Source organism: Lissotriton vulgaris, chromosome 11, assembly GCF_964263255.1.
Source record: "Lissotriton vulgaris chromosome 11, aLisVul1.2, whole genome shotgun sequence".
Taxonomy (NCBI): Eukaryota; Metazoa; Chordata; class Amphibia; order Caudata; family Salamandridae; genus Lissotriton; species Lissotriton vulgaris.
In genome coordinates, this window is record NC_141699.1 from 338,820,373 (window position 1) to 338,842,336 (window position 21,964).

Genomic DNA, 21,964 nt, shown 5'->3' on the forward strand with positions numbered 1-21,964 from the left:
CTGTATGAACTTGTTTTCGGACAGACATGAGAGCTGCACTGTTCACAGTGGGGGGCCTACATGGGAACAGGAACATGTTATGGGTGTTGTCAAAAGTCTGCCATTACCCTACAATGCCTTGTGAAAGGTAGTAAGTGTTATATAAGTACAAATTTACTAATACAAATTACAAAGAGATGGAAACCATGGGGACATGATAGTAATTTAATTGGAGGCTGCATAACCTGCTTTCTTATTCCGTCTGCCACACTCTACTAAATGGTTTGCTACAGACTGGGCAAATCACCTTACGTACCTCCATGTGCCTCTATTTCTTGCTGCCCGACCCCCTCCAAATTGGGAGTGTTTAAAAAACACATGAATACCCAGCATTGCGCATTTTTGGTTTACTTAACATATACCTGCGTGCCTAGCTTATTAAAATGACTCCTCGCAGAGACATGCAAATAGTTTGAAGCAAATCAGGCATTACCAATGAGATACAGCAGAGCTCAGAACAGATTATGCACTCAAGCCTTCATGGGAAATATATTAGCAACTGAACGCGACCGTGCAAAATTACAGATGGACAACAAATACACTTTCCCGCCCATTAAATACAGCACATATCATATTCAAAGGCACTGTTTTGTTCGGCGTGCTGAACACGTAAACACATTTGAATTCCACCCCAGTGTTAACTTGGAAAGAAAGAGGTTTGTCCTCTGCTTTGAAAACATGACGTCTCTCACGGCTGAGATAACTCACTCGCGTTGGTTACCAGGGGGAAATAGTCGGAGCTGAAAAGAAAAGCGGCCTTTATTTGTGTTCAGTTTCGAGCTGTACGTGTCCACGAGCCTGTATTTCACCCGCGCGCCGTTTGCATGAGTCTATGTCGCCTTTTTCGTATGTGCGGATTTAATATATGTCTGCCTGTACTTTATCGTGTGTGCGTGGAAATAGAGAGGGGGGATATGAGTAAACAGCACAATACACGCCCGCTCGGAGTAAACTACATTTTTTTTTTAATAGTAATAGGACTTTACATTCGCTCACTTTCACACTCCTAATTAATGCTATTCTCAACGTGGGAGACACCTCGGCTGGCTCACAGGGGCTGCTATCTTCAATGACACGCATGAGCGGGCTACAGTCACACCTTGATCCTGCCAGCAGGCTGTCACCGGGGTCTGTGATAAACTCCCCTCGCACAATACGGAAACAGAAAAAAGCCCCTCTCTTGTCCTGCCGAGGGTGCAGGAGGGAGAGAGAGGCGGCGAGAAGCTCCCACGCCTCATACAGCAAAGATTGTTATCAATATAGACCGTGCTGCAATCCTCCCCATACGGCGTCCTGGGACCGACAGCAGCATGAGCCGGGCTGCCTCCTGCTAGGAAACCGCATGACAGATCCATGTGCTGGTGCTGCACTGAAAACGATCGCTTTTGCGAACGGGGTTACAAAAAAAAAAGCCAGCTACAAAAAAAAAAGCCCGCAGTGGTACGCGCCCGTGCCACTGCAGGCATATGTTTTGAATTATCGCGGAGCCAGCGAGGGAGAAGAGGAGGTGAAGGGGAAACGAGGGGTGGAGAGATGCACAGACACATGCCGAGAGAAACAGTGAGGTAGAAGCGCCCAGCATCTGTCTTCAATTACCGTGGCCTCTGACAGCTGGTAATTGAAAAAATATGCCCTTCTGCTGCGTGTGTCAGCACGGAATATGCACTAGGCGGAGCAACTCAAACGCCTATGCCCTATTGCGTGCTGGCTTGTAAAAACACAGCCATGCGAGGCCCAATTGCCATGCAGCTGCCATAAGTAACGAGCAAAAATCACAAGCTTTTCTGGAATTCGTAGGTTAGATTTTCGAAGTCCTCAGAAAAGGACTCTTAAGCCACACCCACTTTGTGGGACGTAGGCCGAGCCCTAAAAGGAATAAGGCTGGACTCCTGCTGCCCAAGCCTCATGTCATTTTTCCAGCTGGAATTACGAAGCTGAAAATCGTGCACGTTTCTTCCTCCCAAGAAAGAACAAGCATTTACAATGCAACGGTTTCGCCTTTGCAAAAGTTAGAGCTATTGGCATTGTAAAGGATAACATTTTATTTATGTATTGGTTTTGAAAACAGATAAATAAATGGCATTGTCATTTACAATGCCAATAGCTTAATTTCTCGCAAATGCCACACACCCATAGAGAGCCCCCCCACACACAGCCCCACCCACACACACACAGAGCCCCCCCACACACACCCACACAGAGCCACCCCACGACACCCACACAGAGCCCCCCACACCCACACAGACCCCCCACCCCCACACCCACACAGAGCCCCACCCACACACACGCCTCAACGGGGTGCAGCCAGAATGGTAGACCCCCTGGGAATCTCAGGGCAACCATTCAAGCACACAAGGAATACTTGCCTCAGAACGCCGCTCTGTGATTGTCTCACAGCGGGCGCTTGTTAGCAGCATGCGTCACCCAGCGGGCATCTCACTGGCGCAGTAATGTTTGTTTTTTAGTGCAATTATTCCGTTTTTTAACCCCCCCGTTGCCATTTTAAAGTGACAGGTGATGTGCTTAAATATGGACAGTGAAATTTTAGTCCTATAATCAGTTTATAAATTGCGAACTAGAAAACACTTTTGCAGTTTTGTTTTTCCCATAGAAGTTTAAAAGCCTGTTTCACATTAGCGATTCTGATAGATAAATAAAAAAGACGAAGGAATTCAACTCGAGTCATGTGAATAGCTAGTTGTAGAAATCACATTGAAGCGCCCAGACACTTGATATATTTTCAGTGCTAAATATATTCGATGAATGCTCCGAGTATCGCAAAAGATTTTGAGATCTAAGCCCGATGGGGTGACCAATCAAAGAGCTCGGAACATGGCTGAGCTGGGTCGGAGCCCCAGTTTTGTGGTGGTTTATAAAACTAAAGGGGCATGCGAAGTTTGCAACGAAAAAACAACTTAAAAGGCTGTATTTAAACAAAACAACCTTAAAGGCTTTAAGAGTGGTTTTCTTGGTCAGGGACGAGAACACGTTCACATCCGACAATTTATATCACAACGAATAAATAAGGCGGGGCTCGTGTTTGAACGAAACAATTTGTCACACATGGTTTGTCAAACATGAGCAGCAAAAACAACGAACAAACAGGAAACCGCTCACGAAAGAGCGGGGTTCAGACACCCCGAGCACGTTCGCGCCACAAGATACATAAAGTCGGAATGGTGTTGCCTGCAAACTGAACAATTAAACAACTTGCGAGGGGGCAAATAAGGCATCTTATAAAGGTAAACTAAATGGCATTTGGGAAATGTATCATTTGTCAGTATTACCTTCTAAGGTTACTGTGCCCCGTATAATGGTTCAGCATATGCAACATTTTGACAGGTATCATTTTTTTAAGTTTAGGAAATAGAAGTTTATTAAAATGATATGCAGATAGGATACAAAGAGAAAAACACATCAACACAAAATATCCCTACAGATATGATATAGTGATCACTTTAAATATGTTCGTTTATAATCTAGTTTGAATTCGTTTTTAAGCTATTTTAGATTTCAAACTACATTTAAAACTTATTGTGCAACTGAATTGGTTTATTAATTAGTGACCTCATCGCTGGCATAATTAAACACTAACGGACCTCTGGAGTTAAGTGGCAGTTACTGTTTATTATGGTTCGTCAGGGGAGAGACGGACGTTTACATATAACGTGTGGCAATAACGCTCTCCACTAACGATAAAGGCACCCGTCAATAAGTAGGGTTATTTTTAACATCGATTTATAGCGCTCCAGACCACGAAGTGGTTCTTTCGTATTTGAGGCACTATTAGCTCATAACGTCCCACTAGTGTCACGGAAAAGCTCTTGCCATGCAGTAGACACCAACAAACGTACTCTGGTATTAGTCATCCATGGGGGTTTGTCTGCTGGTCATGTAGTTGCTATGTGACACGAGGGTATTAACACGAAATAACGGACTGCTAGCCGTCAACATTTGGAGGCCTTAATGGAGTTATTTTTGTGTACATATCGCTGTTAAGCAATAAAGACCAGCTGGCATACCAGGCAAGAGAGGCCCCGAGAGACCCATGAACATGATAGATTAATAGGTTGTAGAGTACGCGGGTGGGTCATGAAAACCAAATAATGCGGCTACCCGGTGTCACTAAGATGCTCTATCGTAGGCAGGTTAATTTTAAAATAAGTGTCAATAACCATCTGCACGTGCGTTAACACATAATGGCCCGCTCGTTTAGTTCAATTGAAGGGTACTTTTAAATGGCTTAAGGCGCAGAACAAAAGTTTGAACACTCATTTTTGACAGCTAAACACCAAATTTAATCCTTGCATTCAAAATTCTGCCCCCCTCTAAATGAGACCGGCTCCTTACCTGCCCTGCTTGGTAACTATCATCTCCGTCTAGTGCCGGTGAAACTTCAGCCAGAGGGGCCGGTTACAGAGCAAGACCTGAGCCCGCAGGCCCTGGCCGGAGCCTCCGAGGCCGCCTGCGCTGCCGCCCATCCCAGGGTAAGGGCTGTAGAGCGCCGCCGGGCCCTGCCCATACTGGTAGCCGGGACTGAACTGCCCCCGGGTGGGGCAGGCGGAGGGCGAGATAGCAGCGGGGGGCAGCATACTGCCAAACGGGTCCAAATCTACTTAACTGAGGGGGGGGGCTGGAAAGGCACGGACGGCGGGAGGGGAGGCGGGAACAGCACACGGTAGGCGGGAGGGGGGGGCGGGAAGGCAAGGAAAAGGAAAAACAAGCACTCACCCACCTGGACTTCCTCCAACGTCGGTCGGCCGCAGAATGAGAGCAACATGGCTCCGAAAAAAAAAAACAACTCCGCCCACGCCCATGGAAAAAATCTCGGGAACGCCTCCGAATCTGGTCCGTGAATGACGGACAGATCTCTGTTCCAATGGCTAGCCTCCATTTATGGAGCTAGCCAATGGAACAGAGGGGCGTATTCAAGTCCCCCTTACTGAAAACTAGAGATTTCTCCTGGGGGCCGAGCTAAAGCTCCGTGTCCCAGGCTATCCTGGATCAGGCTGAGTGAAATTCCATTCAGTAATTTTGCTCTGCTTTACTCAGAGTTGGGGCCTGTGTGTGGCTCCACAGCTTGGATGGCAAAGTGTGCATGTGCCCGATAGAAGACAGGAGCACAGAGTGCCCTCACATTACACTAGTTAACAAACCCATGATGCAGCTCCGTTTTCAGAAGCTGTTTTTCCTCAAATCCTCAACTTTTCTTTTTTTTTGCCACCACTTTACATCACTTTTTCTCGGCTAAAGATAACAACCACTGAGACGTTATGACGTATCAAAGCCACATTCCGTTGACGATTCCGCATTTGACACCTTCGAGGTTGAATAGGAAAGATAATAGTGTGACGAGCTATTCCGGGCCGTGCAATAGCGTAAGTACGCATCTCTGCCTGCACCAGATATGCCATTATTTTTCAGGCACCTAATGATATGGGTAGAAATGTTCATGCCTCGCGCTCGCAGGTTTCTAATGCGCTATTTACATGCATTTCACAAGTATCAGTATTACGGTATTGTTGTGTCAGTGTTCTATGTGCTTTTGTATTAATGTGTATGCGTTTGCGCGTCAGGGTGATTTGGTGTCACATAGTGTACGGTCGTATTTCAGTGTGTGGGTTTTGTCTGTCACGTGAATGTGCTCTTATGCCATTGTGTGTGCTTATTGTTCAGTTATGTGTGTACACTAATATGTCATTGTATAGGTGTGCTCTGGTGCCTGTGTGCGTGCTGCTCCTGTGACAAGGTGTGTGTATACTATTATGTCAGGCTGTGTGTGCTCTGTTCTAGGTGTTCTGTGGTTTGTGAATGCATTTGTGTGTTAGAATGCATGTGTGCTCTTGTATCAAAGCATGTGTGCTGCTTTTGTCTGTGTGTACTATTCTGACATTGTGTGCTCCTCTTGTGTCAGAGTGTGTGTATGATATGTTAGAGTGTGTGTGCTCTGGACTGTGTGTGTTCTCATCTCATTAGGTATACGTCCTCGTGCCAGAGTATGTGTTGTGTATGTCAGAGTGTGTGTGCTCTGGACTGTGTGCGTGCTCTCAGTGTGCATGCTCGTGTGTCAGGGTGTGTGATAATATCTAATTTCATAGTGTGTAGAATCTTGCATCAGGTTGAGGGTCATTATGGCAGCGTGTTCATCTTTCAGTGTGTAAGCGTTCGTGTGTCAGTGTGTATGCGCTGGTGTGTGTGTGCGTGTTAACGTGACACTTTGTGTACTCTTCTGACGCTGTGAAAACCGTCGTAATAGAATGCGATGTGAACAACAGTGCGATGCAAGGGCTTGCGTTGCTGTGACTTACGATGTAAAAGTTCCTGCGAAGTAAAAATTGGGTTGTGATGTTCCCGCGAAGTAGGCACATCGTTGTAATGGGTGTCCACCGGGCATACCGTGCCAACTTAAGATAAACACATGATAAGACGTTGTTTGAAGTACTTGTAAGGTTATGTGATGACAGATTATTATAAGAAATAGTGTTTCTAAGTTAATGCTACTCACATTCAAACTTCTTTGTGGGGTGGTTGAATTTCAAAATGTGCATATATTATTTGCAAATCTTATGAAACATTTTTATTTTCTCTTTGTCACTGCAAATGTTTTGTATTTATTTTGTAATGCTTTCTTTTCTATTGTAGGTTATTGAACCTTTTGACATACTAGTCCTTTCATTTTTAGGGTCAAAGTTTGTGTTCATTGTTGTTCCCTTTCTTTTGGAAAAAAAAGGATGTATTGTGTTTTACTTTCTGGGCTGTCCGCGCATTGTGAGTGGAGTGTTATGAGGTCATATAGTTCTTTGGGGAATGTAATGAGTGGGGCAGTTGGAGTTGGCTGGGCAGAGGGAAGGACCTGTTTGGTGTTGTTCCAGTTTGCACCAATAAATCCACTTCTACATCAACTGAAGTGCGTGTTGGATCGTAACAGGTGCAGGACACAGCTGAGTACACATTGAACAAGATATTAACCAGGGCCAGGTTTTGCCTCCAATAATGTCAATTTCCGTTGCTCTGTAAAGATCCATGACAATTTGTGATCATTTCCGGTACATGCTGTATGATGAGCAAAGTTTCAATAAAAATAATTTATTTAAAAAACGATATTTACCAGGGCAGAAATCTTAACAAAAGTAAGCATCTGTCTAATGAGCTTACACAACGCGCAATGAGATCACCAGGCATGATGTTCAGGACGTCACTTCGCCGTATCACTGCTAACGTTAATGGGAATGGATCACTTTTTTCTGTCTATGGCAGTATAATTTTTAGTCCATTCACCTCAGAAGACTACTGTATGTGAAGCAAGATGGAAATATTTATATATATGAATTCACAGAGTTTTCCTTATCCCTAATTCTTTAGGTCTTTTCAGTAAAACACAGTATAATGTTTTAATAAAACTGAGTGGGTTAAACACTCACTGCTGTCATAAACGTTTGTCTTCAAGGTTGTAGGGCCCGATCTTGTGATGGTTATAGCCATATTGTATTCTTTTGAGATAACGTGAATGAGCATCAGGTTTCATTAGATAATAACACATGTTATGCGTAGAACGCCTTGGATGAACTAACGATGTGTAGGTTACGTTTATCTTATTCCATTATTATAAAACGAATGAGTCATTCTTTCCACTGTGGAAGGGAGAGGCTGCCTGCTGTGGCATTTTTTATAATTAAGTAAAAGCACAAACGTGCATCCCTTAAACCGCTGGAGCTTTTTCTCTGGGTTGAGACTCGACCAAAACAATTTCACTGTAAATGGCGAAGCATTCGTTTTACAAAAAGCTTCCAGCATCTCTTGATGCCAATTTAGAGATAAAGTTGTGCCAGCCAGAGGGGGTTAAAAGCACCCTGTGATGCCACATTAAAAGTTAGAAATGTGGGTAGCTGTGTTCCTGGGGCACAGGTATCGTCAGGCCTATGCTTAATTTGTGCCTGTGTTGGCAGGGGGACAGCACTTATTTCGGAGGGTCATATGACCCTGTTGTGGATAGGGATCATTCAGAATTCATACATGAATTTCAATGTATTTTTGTCTTTGTTTCTATTAAATGTAAAGTGAGTCACAACTTTTTGCTAACTTTACTACCTCCCTTTCCCTTTTCCTTTTCTCTATGGGCACATAAACTAATGATAATCAAGTGTGTATTTTGATATTCACAAATGAATTACTTGACTATGACGAAATGGATGCATAGTGAATAAAACAATGCATTTCCAGAACCTTTTTGATTCTGTTTTCTCTTCAACTTTTTGAAATACTTGTTGATTTTCCTTTTCCCTTACCAACTCCATATTAGTTGGGGACCCCTCTGCTTATAATGTTTAAAACACTGGGTAGTTTCAAGGCGGGAACAAATTATATGTACAAATGTCATAAATTCTCACTATGTACAGCGCCTTAAATGAACAGGCACTCACGGGTACTGAGTATCTGCATTTTTTTCATTTTAAGGGGAGAGTACCTGCACTTCTCTGCAGGGGTGCAACACTTTTAACGGGGGAGTGCTAGCACTTCTCAGTAGCAAACAGGGAGCCTGGAATAGTGAGTACCTGTACTTTTCTATTTCCATTTAAAACACAGGTTTTCTATCTTCACTAGGATTGCCACCGATATTTTGATGGCAAAATGACCTAACGCTGGTGTTTTTAGCATTAATTTGTACACATTTCAAACAGCAATGTTTAATAGAAAGCACTCTTAAATGTTTTAGAGCTGTGTTAATGATCCATGACTAACTCTGTGGAGAGGTAGAGTTCTGGTTTAATATCCAATAGAAATGGTATACTGCAACACCCACAAACTGGCACTGTCAAGGTATGCACAACAAAACAGATTTTTTCAAAGAGCAAAAATCACAAGTCTAATGATATGTGGTAAGCACTGTAAAGCAGAACTGGCAGTTAAAATAATTTCAAAGCCGTGACAGGATGGCCATGATCACTGAAACCACATCAACAGCAACGCGGTATTATGTACAGTATTCCCCCATTGAAAATAAATGTGTATTTAACCCCTTGCATGCTGATGACGGGTCCCTCAGCCGTCATGCACTACGGTGCTCATGTGCTGATGACGGCTGGGGCCGTCATAAACCCACCCACTCGCGTTTTTGCCACACAGGCGCAGAATCGCGGCCGCATGGAAGGGGTTAATAGTTATATGGCGTAAACCAGCAAACTAAAGTGCTGACGGCCTTGTTGAAAAACAATATATAGAAAAAAAGAAATAAGCTGTATCTCATAGTGCAGAGTCAAATGGGATAGACGGCCCAGCAACAGCAGAACAAAGCTCCTCAAGAATAGCAAGTCTTGAGCTTTTCTGGTAGGCAACAATTTAAGGACAACCCTCAGGTCTTTTGTGGAATATAAGAGCCAGGGCTGATATTCTCACATCTCCTCTCTATTTGCACATCATTTTCAGTATCACCAAGGCTACTTGGTTATTAATAGCTAACAAGGAGCACACATTGTTGCTGTATTCCCAGAAGGTATGTTGGTACTAGTCTATGAAGGCATTTAAAGGTAAGACAACATTATAGTAAAGTCAATCTTTTTCATTGTAGCCATTGAAGCTGCTTTAACGCTTGAGGATAATTCAGCATTTGAGATGGCCATGGTCAATGGTGGTGCTCCACACGTCACTATACCCCAATGCACCAACCTGGAATCAAATCACTGACCCTGCAGTTATATACTAATCTGAAGTGATGTTATTAATTCACTGTTCCTTCGTACCTGAAAAACTTATCTCCTGTATAAGTTAAACTTACATTTTTTTTTATTTAAAAGGTGTGCATTATAGTTTTCACTCGAGTTCCTGTAGGTGAAAGACCAATGGCGTATCTGATCCTACCTCCACCATTCTCAGGATCAATGTTTCCATTCTTATGCAATTTGACCGCTGGTTGAGGTTTGAGGTTCAAAAGCCTTATGCCCCAGCTCTGCTTTCTAACAGTGCTTTTATAATTCATGAAAACGTTCAAGCTTTCTTACCCCGTCCACACTCCAATCCAAACCAAACAGCTATTACGTATGGAAGGGGGGGTGTATAAACTGACCAGGAAAACATGTTAGCATTGAACAGCACTCAGACAGATGCTCAGTAAAACACAAAATCACAATAGATGCGCATAAACACACATGAATATGACCCGTGACAGATACACATGCACCTCTGAGAAACGTCCCACAGGCATATGCCAGAAGCCAGATTTTCAAATATATTTTAAGACCAGTTTATGCCGAACAAACAGGTCGGTGGCAGCCAAACAGGCAAATGTATCAGGCGAGCTCAACACTGTAGACACTTAGCTCAAAACCAAACATTAGAAACACAACAGCTTTGCCAATACATGCTGTACCTGCCCATGGAGCTTCTCCACCCGGTACCAGAAGAGGATCCACTCATAACAGCCACTGATGAGCCATACATGCCGCTCATGCTCCGAAAACTTTGGCCAACTAAAAAGTGCGGAGAAAGCGAGACACACACATGAGAGTCATTTGGCGCAAGCTGCGACTGCAAACCCTGCAGCAAGACAAGTAGACATCTTGAAAGGGAGGTGAATTAAGAAACAACCAATAAACAGTAGCAGTTAATGTGCACTTTAAAACGTATTTCCTTGTTCTTTGCTAAGCAGAAAATGAACAAAGTAGTCCCCAGTGAACAAAATAAACACCTTCAGCATAATGAAACTGTAGTTAGCCGGTGCTCCTGAGCAGAAAACAGAAGTGATGTGTCCGGAGCGCCAACTAATGAGGACCCAGCAAAGAGGACAGACGCAAGAGTGAACCTATTGAAAGCAGCAGGTGGGATTCCACTCAGTAGTTAGTACAACAGGTCTTGCAGACAGTGCATGCGCGCTGACACTCGACCTAAAAACTTTGTACCTTCAGACACACACACACACATATATATATATATATATATATATATATATATATATATATATATATATATATATATATATATATATATATATATATATATGTACACACACACACATAGATATATACAAACACACACACTTATATATATATATATATACACACACACATATATATATATATATATATATATATATATATATATATATATATATATATATATATATATATATATATATATATACACACACACACATACATATATATATATATATATACATCCTCTCCATTCCTGTATCACCCACAGGAACCCAAATGAAGTCGCACTCTCACCATTTGTTTCTCAGCAGCAGTGTTGATTTATTATTTCAATTAGATTCCAAATGAAGGTACAGGCAAACAACCTACACGTTTCGGTATGCTTATACCTTGGTCACGGTCATATATATATATATATATTCCCCCCCACAAATTAAATGATGCACCAAGGTTATTATTCGCAATAAGAGGCACCGCCCCTTTCAAAGGGAAAAGGGTTCCCCTATCTAAAAATAATAGGAGGAGAAGGCGAGGATGATAGATGCATCCATTTGTGGCCACCCTCCAGTTATTTCCCACCTTCTAATGAATATATATATATATCCTCTCCATTCCTGTGTCACCCACAGGAACCCAAATGAAGTCGCACTCTCACCATTTGTTTCTCAGCAGCAGTGTTGATTTATTATTTCAAGTAGATTCCAAATGAAGGTACAGGCAAACAACCTACACGTTTCGGTATACTTATACCTTGGTCACGGTCATATATATATATTCCCCCCCACAAATTAAATGATGCACCAAGGTCATTATTCCCAATAAGAGGCACCGCCCCTTTCAAAGGGAAAAGGGTTCCCCTATCTAACAATAATAGGAGGAGAAGGCGAGGATGATAGATGCATCCATTTGTGGTCACCCTCCAGTTATTTCCCACCTTCTAATGAAAACAACAGTTGGTGCCCGAAAGGACACCTATGGTGCCCCCTTGTTGATCTCTGCACCGTGTGGCAAGCACCCTCAGGTGCCTGCCACACACTGCATTGATGAACACAATGTCCCATTTCCCTATGGGAGCTTGTGCTACGGCCGGTTTACGGCAGAAGCACATGCTCCATAAGGGAAATGTGATCGGTTACATGCTAATTAGGCGGTCGAGAACGCAAACCGGAGGTCGGTCTGGTTCCTTTTCCGCAATGGTGTTGGGTGGACTCAAGTCCACAAGACATCGTAATAAGCCCCTAAGTGTAAAGTTGGTTCGAACAGGGGGCTCCAACATGTCTTGTCCGGGGCCCCAAAAATACTCAAGATGTCCCTGCAGCAGGCTCTTTAATCTCAGAATTATGTGAGGGCATGATAATGATCATTCTTCTTCAGACCCTTTTTCCTGATTGGCTTTGGATAGTCACTTCATTCAAGATACGTCTGAGTAAGTTTCTTTTTAACTCTTTCCTGATATGCAGAGAATAATAGACAGGTCTCAATTCGGTTGCAAGGGTTTGTCAGATTTCTAGAGCAGGTCTGGGCCAGGGAGTGTTGTGTTTTTGGGTTATCGGACATCTCGGTGCATCTGATTTTTGCTGTTCAAATCAAGCATTCCTGAGACATCATACATTTACAAATTATGCAGGCTGTTTTGATGTTGGGATGCTCTTTATTGAGGAGACTGTGAAAAGACGTTAGGACAGTTTTTTTGGTTGGTCATAGCCCGTGTGCGCAGCTGGAAGGAATGTGTCAAAGAGCCATCTTCCAAGATGGCGGAATATAAGTGAGGTTTTGTGAGGCACATGGAGATTTTTGAACTAGCCAACACAATATTGCTGATATTACTCGATGCTGAAAAAGCGTTTGACCGCGTAGAATGAAACTATTTATGGAAGGTAATGGAGATCATGGGATTCCCCAGAAAGTTTATGATTGTACTGCAAAGCTTATACGTGGCACCAACGGCTAGGATAGCATCCATGGGTGCGACTTCCGACTTAGTGCAGATAACTAGAGGGACAAGGCAGGGATGTCCCTGCTCCCCTCTTCTTTTTGCATTATATATAAATCCCTTTATTGGTTTGCTTACTAAAAGTGAGGCTATTAAACCCTTTTATGTACGTAATATCCCCCATATTGTTTTTGCCTTTGCAGATGACATAGCAGTGACTACAGAAGATCCGACTCTTGGACTGGTAGAAATTGAGAGGCTAGCTAAGCTATTTAGCCAACTATCTGGCTTTAAGCTGAATGCTGCAAAAATACAGTTGGTGTGCTCCCACACAGTTAAGGTGAACGACTCTAGAGTAGTAGTAGAAGAAACCTACTTGGGGGTCAAGATAAGAGCAGCTATGTCAGAAGTGGTTACAACTAATTGGGGTTCACTGTATAGAAATATAGCGGAATCTTTAGAAAAGTGGGGGAGGTTACATTTTACTTTAATCGGCCAAACTAACATAATAAAAATGACTATACTACCAAGGGTTTTATATCTCTTTAGATCCCTACCATTAGAAATACTGCCAGTCCAAATTCAACAACTGCAGGCTTTGTGTGCCAGATTTATATGGACTCCCGGCAAACCACGGAGAGCCATGAGGCTCATGATGCTACCGAAAGATAGAGGGGGACTATCGTTCCCTGACTTTTTATTGTATTATTACGTTTGTTTTTTACAAAAGATGCATAGTGTTTTGATGGGAGGTGAAGAGGGAATGAACCTAACAACACCGAACTATAAGATCTCTATTTCTCACTTAACTCTGGGAATGGCAGCTAATCGGAGTCTGTTCAGGGAAATAGAATGGAGCTATTATAAAAGAACAAAGTTTAAGACGATATTAGCAGTTAATAAAATCTGTAAGAAAGTATGTAAGTTAATTAATTTAGGAACTATAATGTATTATACCCCACTAAATGCGACAAAACAGCTCCCTGCTATATGTAGTGATAGTGTGACGAGGTCTTGGCAGGGTAAAGGGATTAACCCGTTACGGGACTTATACGATCAGTCTGGTACTCTTAAACTGTTTGCATCATTGTCACAGGACTATGGCATACCACAAATGAAGTTTTTTAAGTATATACAAATTAGGGATTTCTTAGCTAAAAAGAACTGAAAATTGATATCTAAACCTTTGATGGAGGCTGTAAAGGCTCACAGCAGAATAGGGGGTCTGTATAAAATCTTAAATTCAAGAAAGAATGACGATCTGGAGAAACACATGGTATATAGGGCCGAAACTCTTGGTTAGAATGAAATAGATCTATCAATAGAGGAAGCGATTGTAAGAGCTAGGGAAACTTTAATGTCAGCAAATTTACAAGTGCAATTTTTTAAAACTGCGTTTAGGTTGTACTACACGCCCACGCGAATGAAAAAATGGGGTAGTAGATACGATGGGAAATGTTTTCGATGTGCTTCACCTGAGGCGTATATAGATCATATCTTCTATACTTGTGTTAAATTGCTTCCTTTTATACAAGCTATGGAAAGATTTTTATCTGCAACACTAGAGAAACCTGTCAGGATAACCCCTGCTATGATGATGTTAGGGATGGGCCACGATGTCTCAAAGGGGGGTAGTTGTATAAGTTTAGATATTTTTTATTTGTTGCAATGACCATCGCCCGCCTATGTGTAGCGGGGGAATGACTATGTCAAGAGCCTCCAAGATTTGAGGTGTGGAGGGCCAAGCTATTTAGAGTGTCAAAGAGCCATCTTCCAATATGGCGGAATATAAGTGAGGTTTTGTGAGGCACATGGAGATTTTTGAACTAGCCAACAAAATATTGCCAGCGAATTGTCTTTAACAAGAACCAACAAACAATTCAATAACTTCAGCACCAAGATTGGTGGCATCTGTGCCCAAACTGGCATCCAACCAAGAGTTGTAGGCTTCACCTTCTGAGTGGGTTTGCACCGATACCAGTTGCCCAAGGAGAAGCAGAAGGTGGTCCTAGTTAGGGATGGTTTGGCTGCTTTTGTTCTGTCCTTGTGTAGATGAGCTCCACTTTGGCCCAGTGGTTTCCAGAAGAATAGCACACGTGGCAGGGGGGAAACTGCCGGTGAACATCGTCCTGTGTATGGCATCAGAAGTTAAGATGTGAGTCATGATCTGATGATGTGGGTCCTGGTGCCAAGAAAGATAGAGGACTGCTGCTCGTGTAGAGGTGATATATACTTCTCTCAATACATGGTACGGAAGGCATTTGGCAACGTGGGCAACTTGGGGGTGTGCATGGGGCCTGGGAGTCCAGGTTGCCTGTGTGGCTCCTCTCCTGGCTGTAACGTGGTCACCCCTCCATCACAGAGTAGAAAGAGTTTGAGCTGGCCAGTACCTGTTGCCACACGTTGTTGACTGCCCTGCGGCTCAAAGAAGGTGTTTAGTTGGCAAGTCTGTAAATTTAAATAAACACAGATTTGTGTGGAAGAGATGCGGGAGAGGAGGTACTGAGAACCTTGCAGCAACTGTGAGTAGATACCTAAATGCAGCTGTGCAGGAAATGAGTAAATATGATGCAAATGGGTTGCCTAGGAGGCAGACAGAGTGATTGCAGGAAGGACTCCCTATTAGCACTTTGAGCTGCTGCCTTGCAACTTTGCTAATAAGGGACAATGGTCCCATTAAACATGATAATGAGGGACTTTTAAAAAAAAATCCACTTAAGGGCCAGATGTATCAAAGAGTTTTTCCCATTCTGTGTCTATGGAAAAATGTGTTCATACATCTGGCCCTTAATGTCGTCTACAATTAATGAGGCATTAGTTTCAAGGTACCATGGGACAATCAAGAGAAGAAATACAGCCTAAGAAGACAAAATATAGTCTCTTTCATTTAATACACACACAGTCTCGGCGATATGCTCGAAATGTAAGTACATTTATTCAATGTACTGCATCAAGTAAAAATGGTGAGAAGTGAAAAATAGTGAAAATAGTGCTCAGTGCGCAAGGTGGTGCACACGATGTGGCAGTGGGTCCGCTAGTGTTAACAATGAAAATGACTATATACTGTCTGGTAGTATACAAGGAAGTAGGTTTGTAGTTGCAAACAGATAGATTCAGTCGTTTGTGGTAAACTTGGGAGAGTGCCATTGAGGTTGCATTTCAGGGTCATCATCAAGAGAAACAATCCATGTGACTATTTAAGCAGCTGAGAAGAATCTTGAACCACAACAAACGTTGCTGGAAGAGAAGGCTAAAGGAAAGGCCAAGATTGATAACTTAAGACTTTCTTGGAGGCTGGGCAGGAAGCAGGGATTAGTGGGCAGCAGGTTGAACGCATGTCAAAGGTGCCTCTTGAAATAGGTTGGTACAATCTGGACAGGATTAGGTCTGAAGGCAATAAAACCTCAAGTGGAGTCAATGAAAAGCTGAAGTGCACCTACTCAGACAAGCAGGGGGTCTGCTGGATCCTGTCAACACATCGTATACTCTGATCTATTAACTCTTTGTTGGCACTGTATTTTTGATAGGCTACTAAATTTAGCAATTTGAAACCATGATATTAATGAATTAGGATCTGGGTGTATTTTTCCACATATGCCATTTGTGAATCTATTTGTAAATATTTATATACACAATAATCAGTATTCTACGAATGCCGCGCAGCGAGTGGGCAAAGGAGGCGCTGAGCTAGAGTTCAATTTTACTGCATTAAGTGAGAAAAATAACCAAACTACTCTGATAATGGTTGACAGTACAGCAACTACAGCAACTAAAATCAAAAGTGAAGTAGCGAAAGTCTATTCTCATTCCTCAGTTTTAGTCTTCCAAAGGCCTATGAAATGTAACTTCAAACACGACTCCGCCGGGAGGGCTCTGGGTACTTCCCCCAAAGCTTGCCCATTACATCTACATTAGCAGTAAACTCATGAATAGGTAATGATGATTGATCCTTACTTTAAATTTAGGCAGAGATTAAAGAATCATCCCGCACTCTCATCTGCAGAAGCCTAGGCGCCTCTTCTGAAGATCCAGGCAAACATCCACAAGTGATATGGGAGAGGTGTGGTGCAGTGGCCAGAGCAGCTGACTCCGGAGAGCGGTGCTCACGGGTTGATCACCGGCAGCAGCTCATCTCAGCATCATGTGACTCTGGTCAACAGCTCACCTAATCTCCCCGACGACCCCCAGTGCCTTGATACCCTTAGGGGTCATAAATTTGCGCTTTACAATAACAAATAAGTGGATTATTAGTGCTGGTCGAATTGTATCAAAAAGAGTGACACTTTTAAGCGGGTGGTTTGGGCAGGAGATTGAGCTGGAATGAGGGGCGGGCTATAGTTGTTGTTGGCGCCAGTGAAGTGGATTTTAGAATTGGGTAGAGCTGAGACCAGAAGTGTGCTTTCTCCTACAGTTGTTTTAGTTGTGTTACTTTTGGTTGAATTTTGTTACAGTTCAACCTGGTAGTGACGGCAGAGCTGGTATGAGCGATACAGAGCTGGGAACAGCAATGATTGTACTACGTAATGTCGAGAATGAGAATATGACGATATACTAATATCATATATAGAATATTGAGGGACAAAATATTGAAAAAATTACTTATATAACGGGACAAAATATTGAAAGGGAAGTGCATATAGAGGAAATATGAATTTTAATTTTCTTAACTCCACCCCATGCATATAGAAGTGAAATACAGGGGCTTTGGAATCATGTGATCTTGCTGCTAAGGCTGCTTTTGCATAGACACTTGCTACATTGAAAAATTGACAAAATTATACAGTAAGACTACCACACAATGTGCCCCAATATCCTGCATAATTTGCCTTTTTCTGGCTGCATAATTTAGTAAATGCCGCTTCATAATTTGCTCCTTCTCTGCTGCATAATTCCAGTGACCATAGTTATATATATTGTCAAGGTCACTTTTAAACTAGGCCCTGGTGAAATTTCCGTTATGTAGGCATAATCTCCAGGAATTTGTGAATTGTGTGATATCACAATGCATACAATTTTCCCCATTTTGTAAACCTTAAAATTTCAGACGATCTTTGCCCACATGAGACTGATTCAATTAAAAAATATCTCAATCAGACATTTTTTTCTCGAACCAGACTCCTGTCTGTATCTTGTTTTAAAATTCTACACAAAGTTTGCCACAATGTGCAATTTTTGCATGAAATCCATGCAAAGAGTATTTCATGTAAGACGTGTAATTACATATAATTTTTAGAAAGATTGTACATTTTATGCAAAATAAAAACTTTCAAATTTCATACACCCTGATTTCAAACAATTGATTTAAACACACTAATAGGTCTATGAACACGCCCCAATATAGACAAAAGATAGTCTAACCAGTACTGTTCCTTTTAAGATTAACACATACCACCTACTGGGAATTAAAAAAAATGTGCATGCTTATGGAAGATTTTTTGCTGTTAATGCAGAAGTGATGGGGAACAAAATCTTAAAGCAACTGGGACAGATTGTAAGTGTGTTACCATTTCAGAAAGCCACCATGACACAAATCGCTCTATATCACGTCTATCTCTTAATGCTGGTTAGCACCTGGCTTTTTCTTGTTAAGATAAAGCGCCATGGAAATAATCATAGACATCCCAGACTATACTTCTAAAGAAGAAACAATGCCACAGAGCAGGGCCATTCATAGATGCTTCACTATACACTACAATCTAAAATTAGGGATTGGAAGAGTATAAAACAATTTGCGGTTTTGATCCGCACATAGGGGGCCACTAGGATGGTGGACGGACTTTGTCCGTCCACCATCCTGTCGTGGCAAGGGACCGTCCGCCATAACGGCGGAGGTCCTGTGCGTCGAATTAGGATGCACCTGCCACAGTGGCGGGTGCATCCCGCATTTTTAACGTTGCGGCGGGCGGTGCTGAAAGCACCGCCCACCGCAATGCTAAAAATGCATGTTGTGCATTTCAAAGTACAACATGACAGGCACTGCGCGGTGCCTGCCATGTTGTACTTTGAAACGCAGGGGGTACCATAGGTACCCCCCTCCATGTGCACCCCCACCCCCCCTTCATCCTGGGGGCCCGCAACGGGCCCCCAAAGCAAAGACCGTATGCCTTTCCTCAGCGGCATTGCCATCACGGAAAGGCATTCCCCAAAGCCCATCCTAATATGGCTGGCGGTGTCTGATAGACACCGCCACCATATTAGACCTTTTCCACCACGGTCGCAAGGCACCGCGGCGGAAAAGCGGCGGATGGTCTTCCCGTCCGCCGCGGACCCCCCAGCCATCCTAATGTGGTGGGGGTTCATTTCAAGGAGGATGGCAGACGGATTGCCCCCGCCAGGCCGGCGGTGGCTACCGCCAGCCTGGCGGGGGCAATCCGTCCGCCATCCTAATCGGCCCCATAGTGCTAACCTGAAACATTTTAACAGCAGACAAATTTTCAAGGTAAAGTGCTATTCATAACATAATGTAGTTATCCCAATCGGTGAAAAATTACAAAGGGATCAACAGTAGTGTTAATTCAGGATGTTCTCTAAGGGATAAGAGTAGTTGACCCTAAGTGCTCTATCAGAAAAAAACAACACAGCCCATCATTCTTAATTACTAATTGCAATGACGGATACTACACATATGCGTTCCCTCCCTCAAGTTGCATGATGCCTAGCTAAGGTGAATGTAGTCTGATTTTATGTCCTGGGGAAGATGCTTGGCTGAAAACAGATGTAACATTGTGGTCAATTGCCCAGCAAGGTACGGGACGCGCATAATCAGGCAAAGAATAACCAGTCGTTTCAAGGAAAAAATGATGCAAAAAAAATAAAGGTAAAACTTTAAAACTGTTATTATTAACTCATGCGTTTTCACTTGCAGAATTCATCAGAATATGATAGGGTTCTGTGATTTATATACTCATCATAATGGCAGAGAAGTGATTAAAGGAAAGAGGTTCATTTTCATGATCACCCCTATACTCTCTCCGCAATGGGTATTTTACTCTCTCTTATCCATGAGGGACTTTTTCTCCCCGCCTTCGTCTCCTGAATGGTATTCCCCAACCTGCCCACTTCCCAGTAGAGAGTTTCACTCACTTTAATCCATCCCCTTTGCCAGATCCTCACCGATCGTTTCCACCATGGTAGGATATGCCACCTCAATGCCCCTTTTTCATGTAGAGTATTTCCTTTCCACTTCACCCCTCTCTTCTCTAATCCCCAGACATTTTGGCAAGTCCATCCTGGCACTAGGCCCCCAGGGACCAATATATTCCTCTGCTATTAGATATCCGCCTCTGTCCTTGCTCACCTTTAGTCGATGCCGTCTCCCCTTAGTTTGAGGGATCACAGTAGCAGAACTTCCTTCGGGTCACCTTCCTCTGCAGCTAGCTTCCCCAATACCAGCAACATCTGAAATGCGAACAATGTGCTTTTGATTTTATAGTTCTTCAGCCAGTGTGCATTCATCATTTTCTTGCACCCTGAACAAGAGGACCATGGGGCTGTCTGCACAACCACCATTTGTATGAGTACTTATTCTAGGACACGTGCTAATGCCGATTTGGGAACAAATGCGCATGTACACAGTCTGGTATTTTAGGTGGTGCTGTAATAGCTCATCCTGTTAGTGTTTGCCCGCAAATTTAGACCGGCTAAACCTGTCATAAATTTTATCCATAAAGCGTTCACTTTCCCAGATCTCAAGGAGAATATACAAAACCGTACAATTTCCACCTTGCCTCCCATTCCTCGGTCCAACATCTAGAAAGGTGTGGTAATTACGCACCCCTACACTCTGAAATAGGGGTTTAGTGGGTGCACAATTACCACAGTGAATAACACTGCTCATGGAATGAGCGCCTTTGACAACATGTGGCCCCAACAGGGCAGGGCTTTTCTGGACATCTCCTGGCTTTAGGCCACTTCTGAATGAATTAGTGACCAGGAGCAAACAAGTCATGGGTGCCATTTGGCAACCTGTCCCTGACAGCATTCTGTTATTGCAACAAACAAATGTGAACATTGCGTTGATTGTCTCTTTACTCCTGACCCTGAATGTTTTCTATTTATATAGTGACTACAGGGTTCATGCACACACAGGATCCTTCCACCTCTTGCCTGCCAATTTCCATTATTGTTTTGAAAGGAAGTTTTCATAATGATGGTAGAGTTCACTTCAGAGCATCTACCTACGTTCTCATACCCACGTATTTTCGTTGCCACAATATTTAATTTGCTCTTTTGAAATCTAAACATTAACATATTGGATGTGAGAGACTTGGCAGCCTACTTTGTACTTTTTGTTTTCTTGCTTTGTTCAGGATTAGGACTGGCTGGAACTTGTAAAACAAGCTCCAAACCTTCAGCATGTTTATTACAAAATATGGAACGCTCTGTAAAGCCTCGGCGCCGGGGATGGCCTTGTCTGTTGGATGTAATTTGTTTTTGTGATTAATTAAGATCTTTTCGATCTTGGACCTTGGTACTCTCTCCTCCCCTTGCTTTTAAATGTTTCTCTTTCTCTCGCATGCCATGTCTCTGCTTCTTTTTCTGTTCACGTTTTTCTTGCTCTTACTTGCTGTACTCTCTCATTCTGTCCTCTCTCTCTTTTATAAGCAGCATTACTTTCCAAAGAATATTTCAGTGCTCTTCACTTATGCCTCTATTTCTCCACCTATACAAATCCCGATTCAGGCACAATCTCCCGTTGTGCACTCTACTAATCCTTATACAGAGACGTTTTAAGGCATGGCCAAAGTGGGTCCTTGTCCAGGGCCCCAGACTTTCAGGGGGCCCTCTGATCGAGCCAGCTCTGGCCTTACTCTGATGACCTTGGATAATTCTTAACGGATTGCTTTAAATATCGTTTTCCTTTCATTTATTTTGAATGTGGATGATGGATTTGAGTCTATTAACGACATTTGGCAGAGAACTGTATGTTTTTTAATACCATGCAACATCCAAAAAAAACAGTTTCTTTTAGATTAAAATAGGACCTTACTTATGAGAAATGGCAGGGGGTCACACAGATTATTAGCAATAATATTAGTGAGCTGCTGCGGAATTATAATATTGA

General features: G+C 42.8%; 1 protein-coding gene across 1 annotated transcript in view; it reads left to right on the forward strand.

Moving 5' to 3' along the window:
- The window catches only part of HSPB8 (heat shock protein family B (small) member 8), a 113,962-nt gene that overhangs the window by 21,444 nt on the left and 70,554 nt on the right, over positions 1 to 21,964 (forward strand). The gene's annotated exons all lie outside the window — the stretch shown is intronic.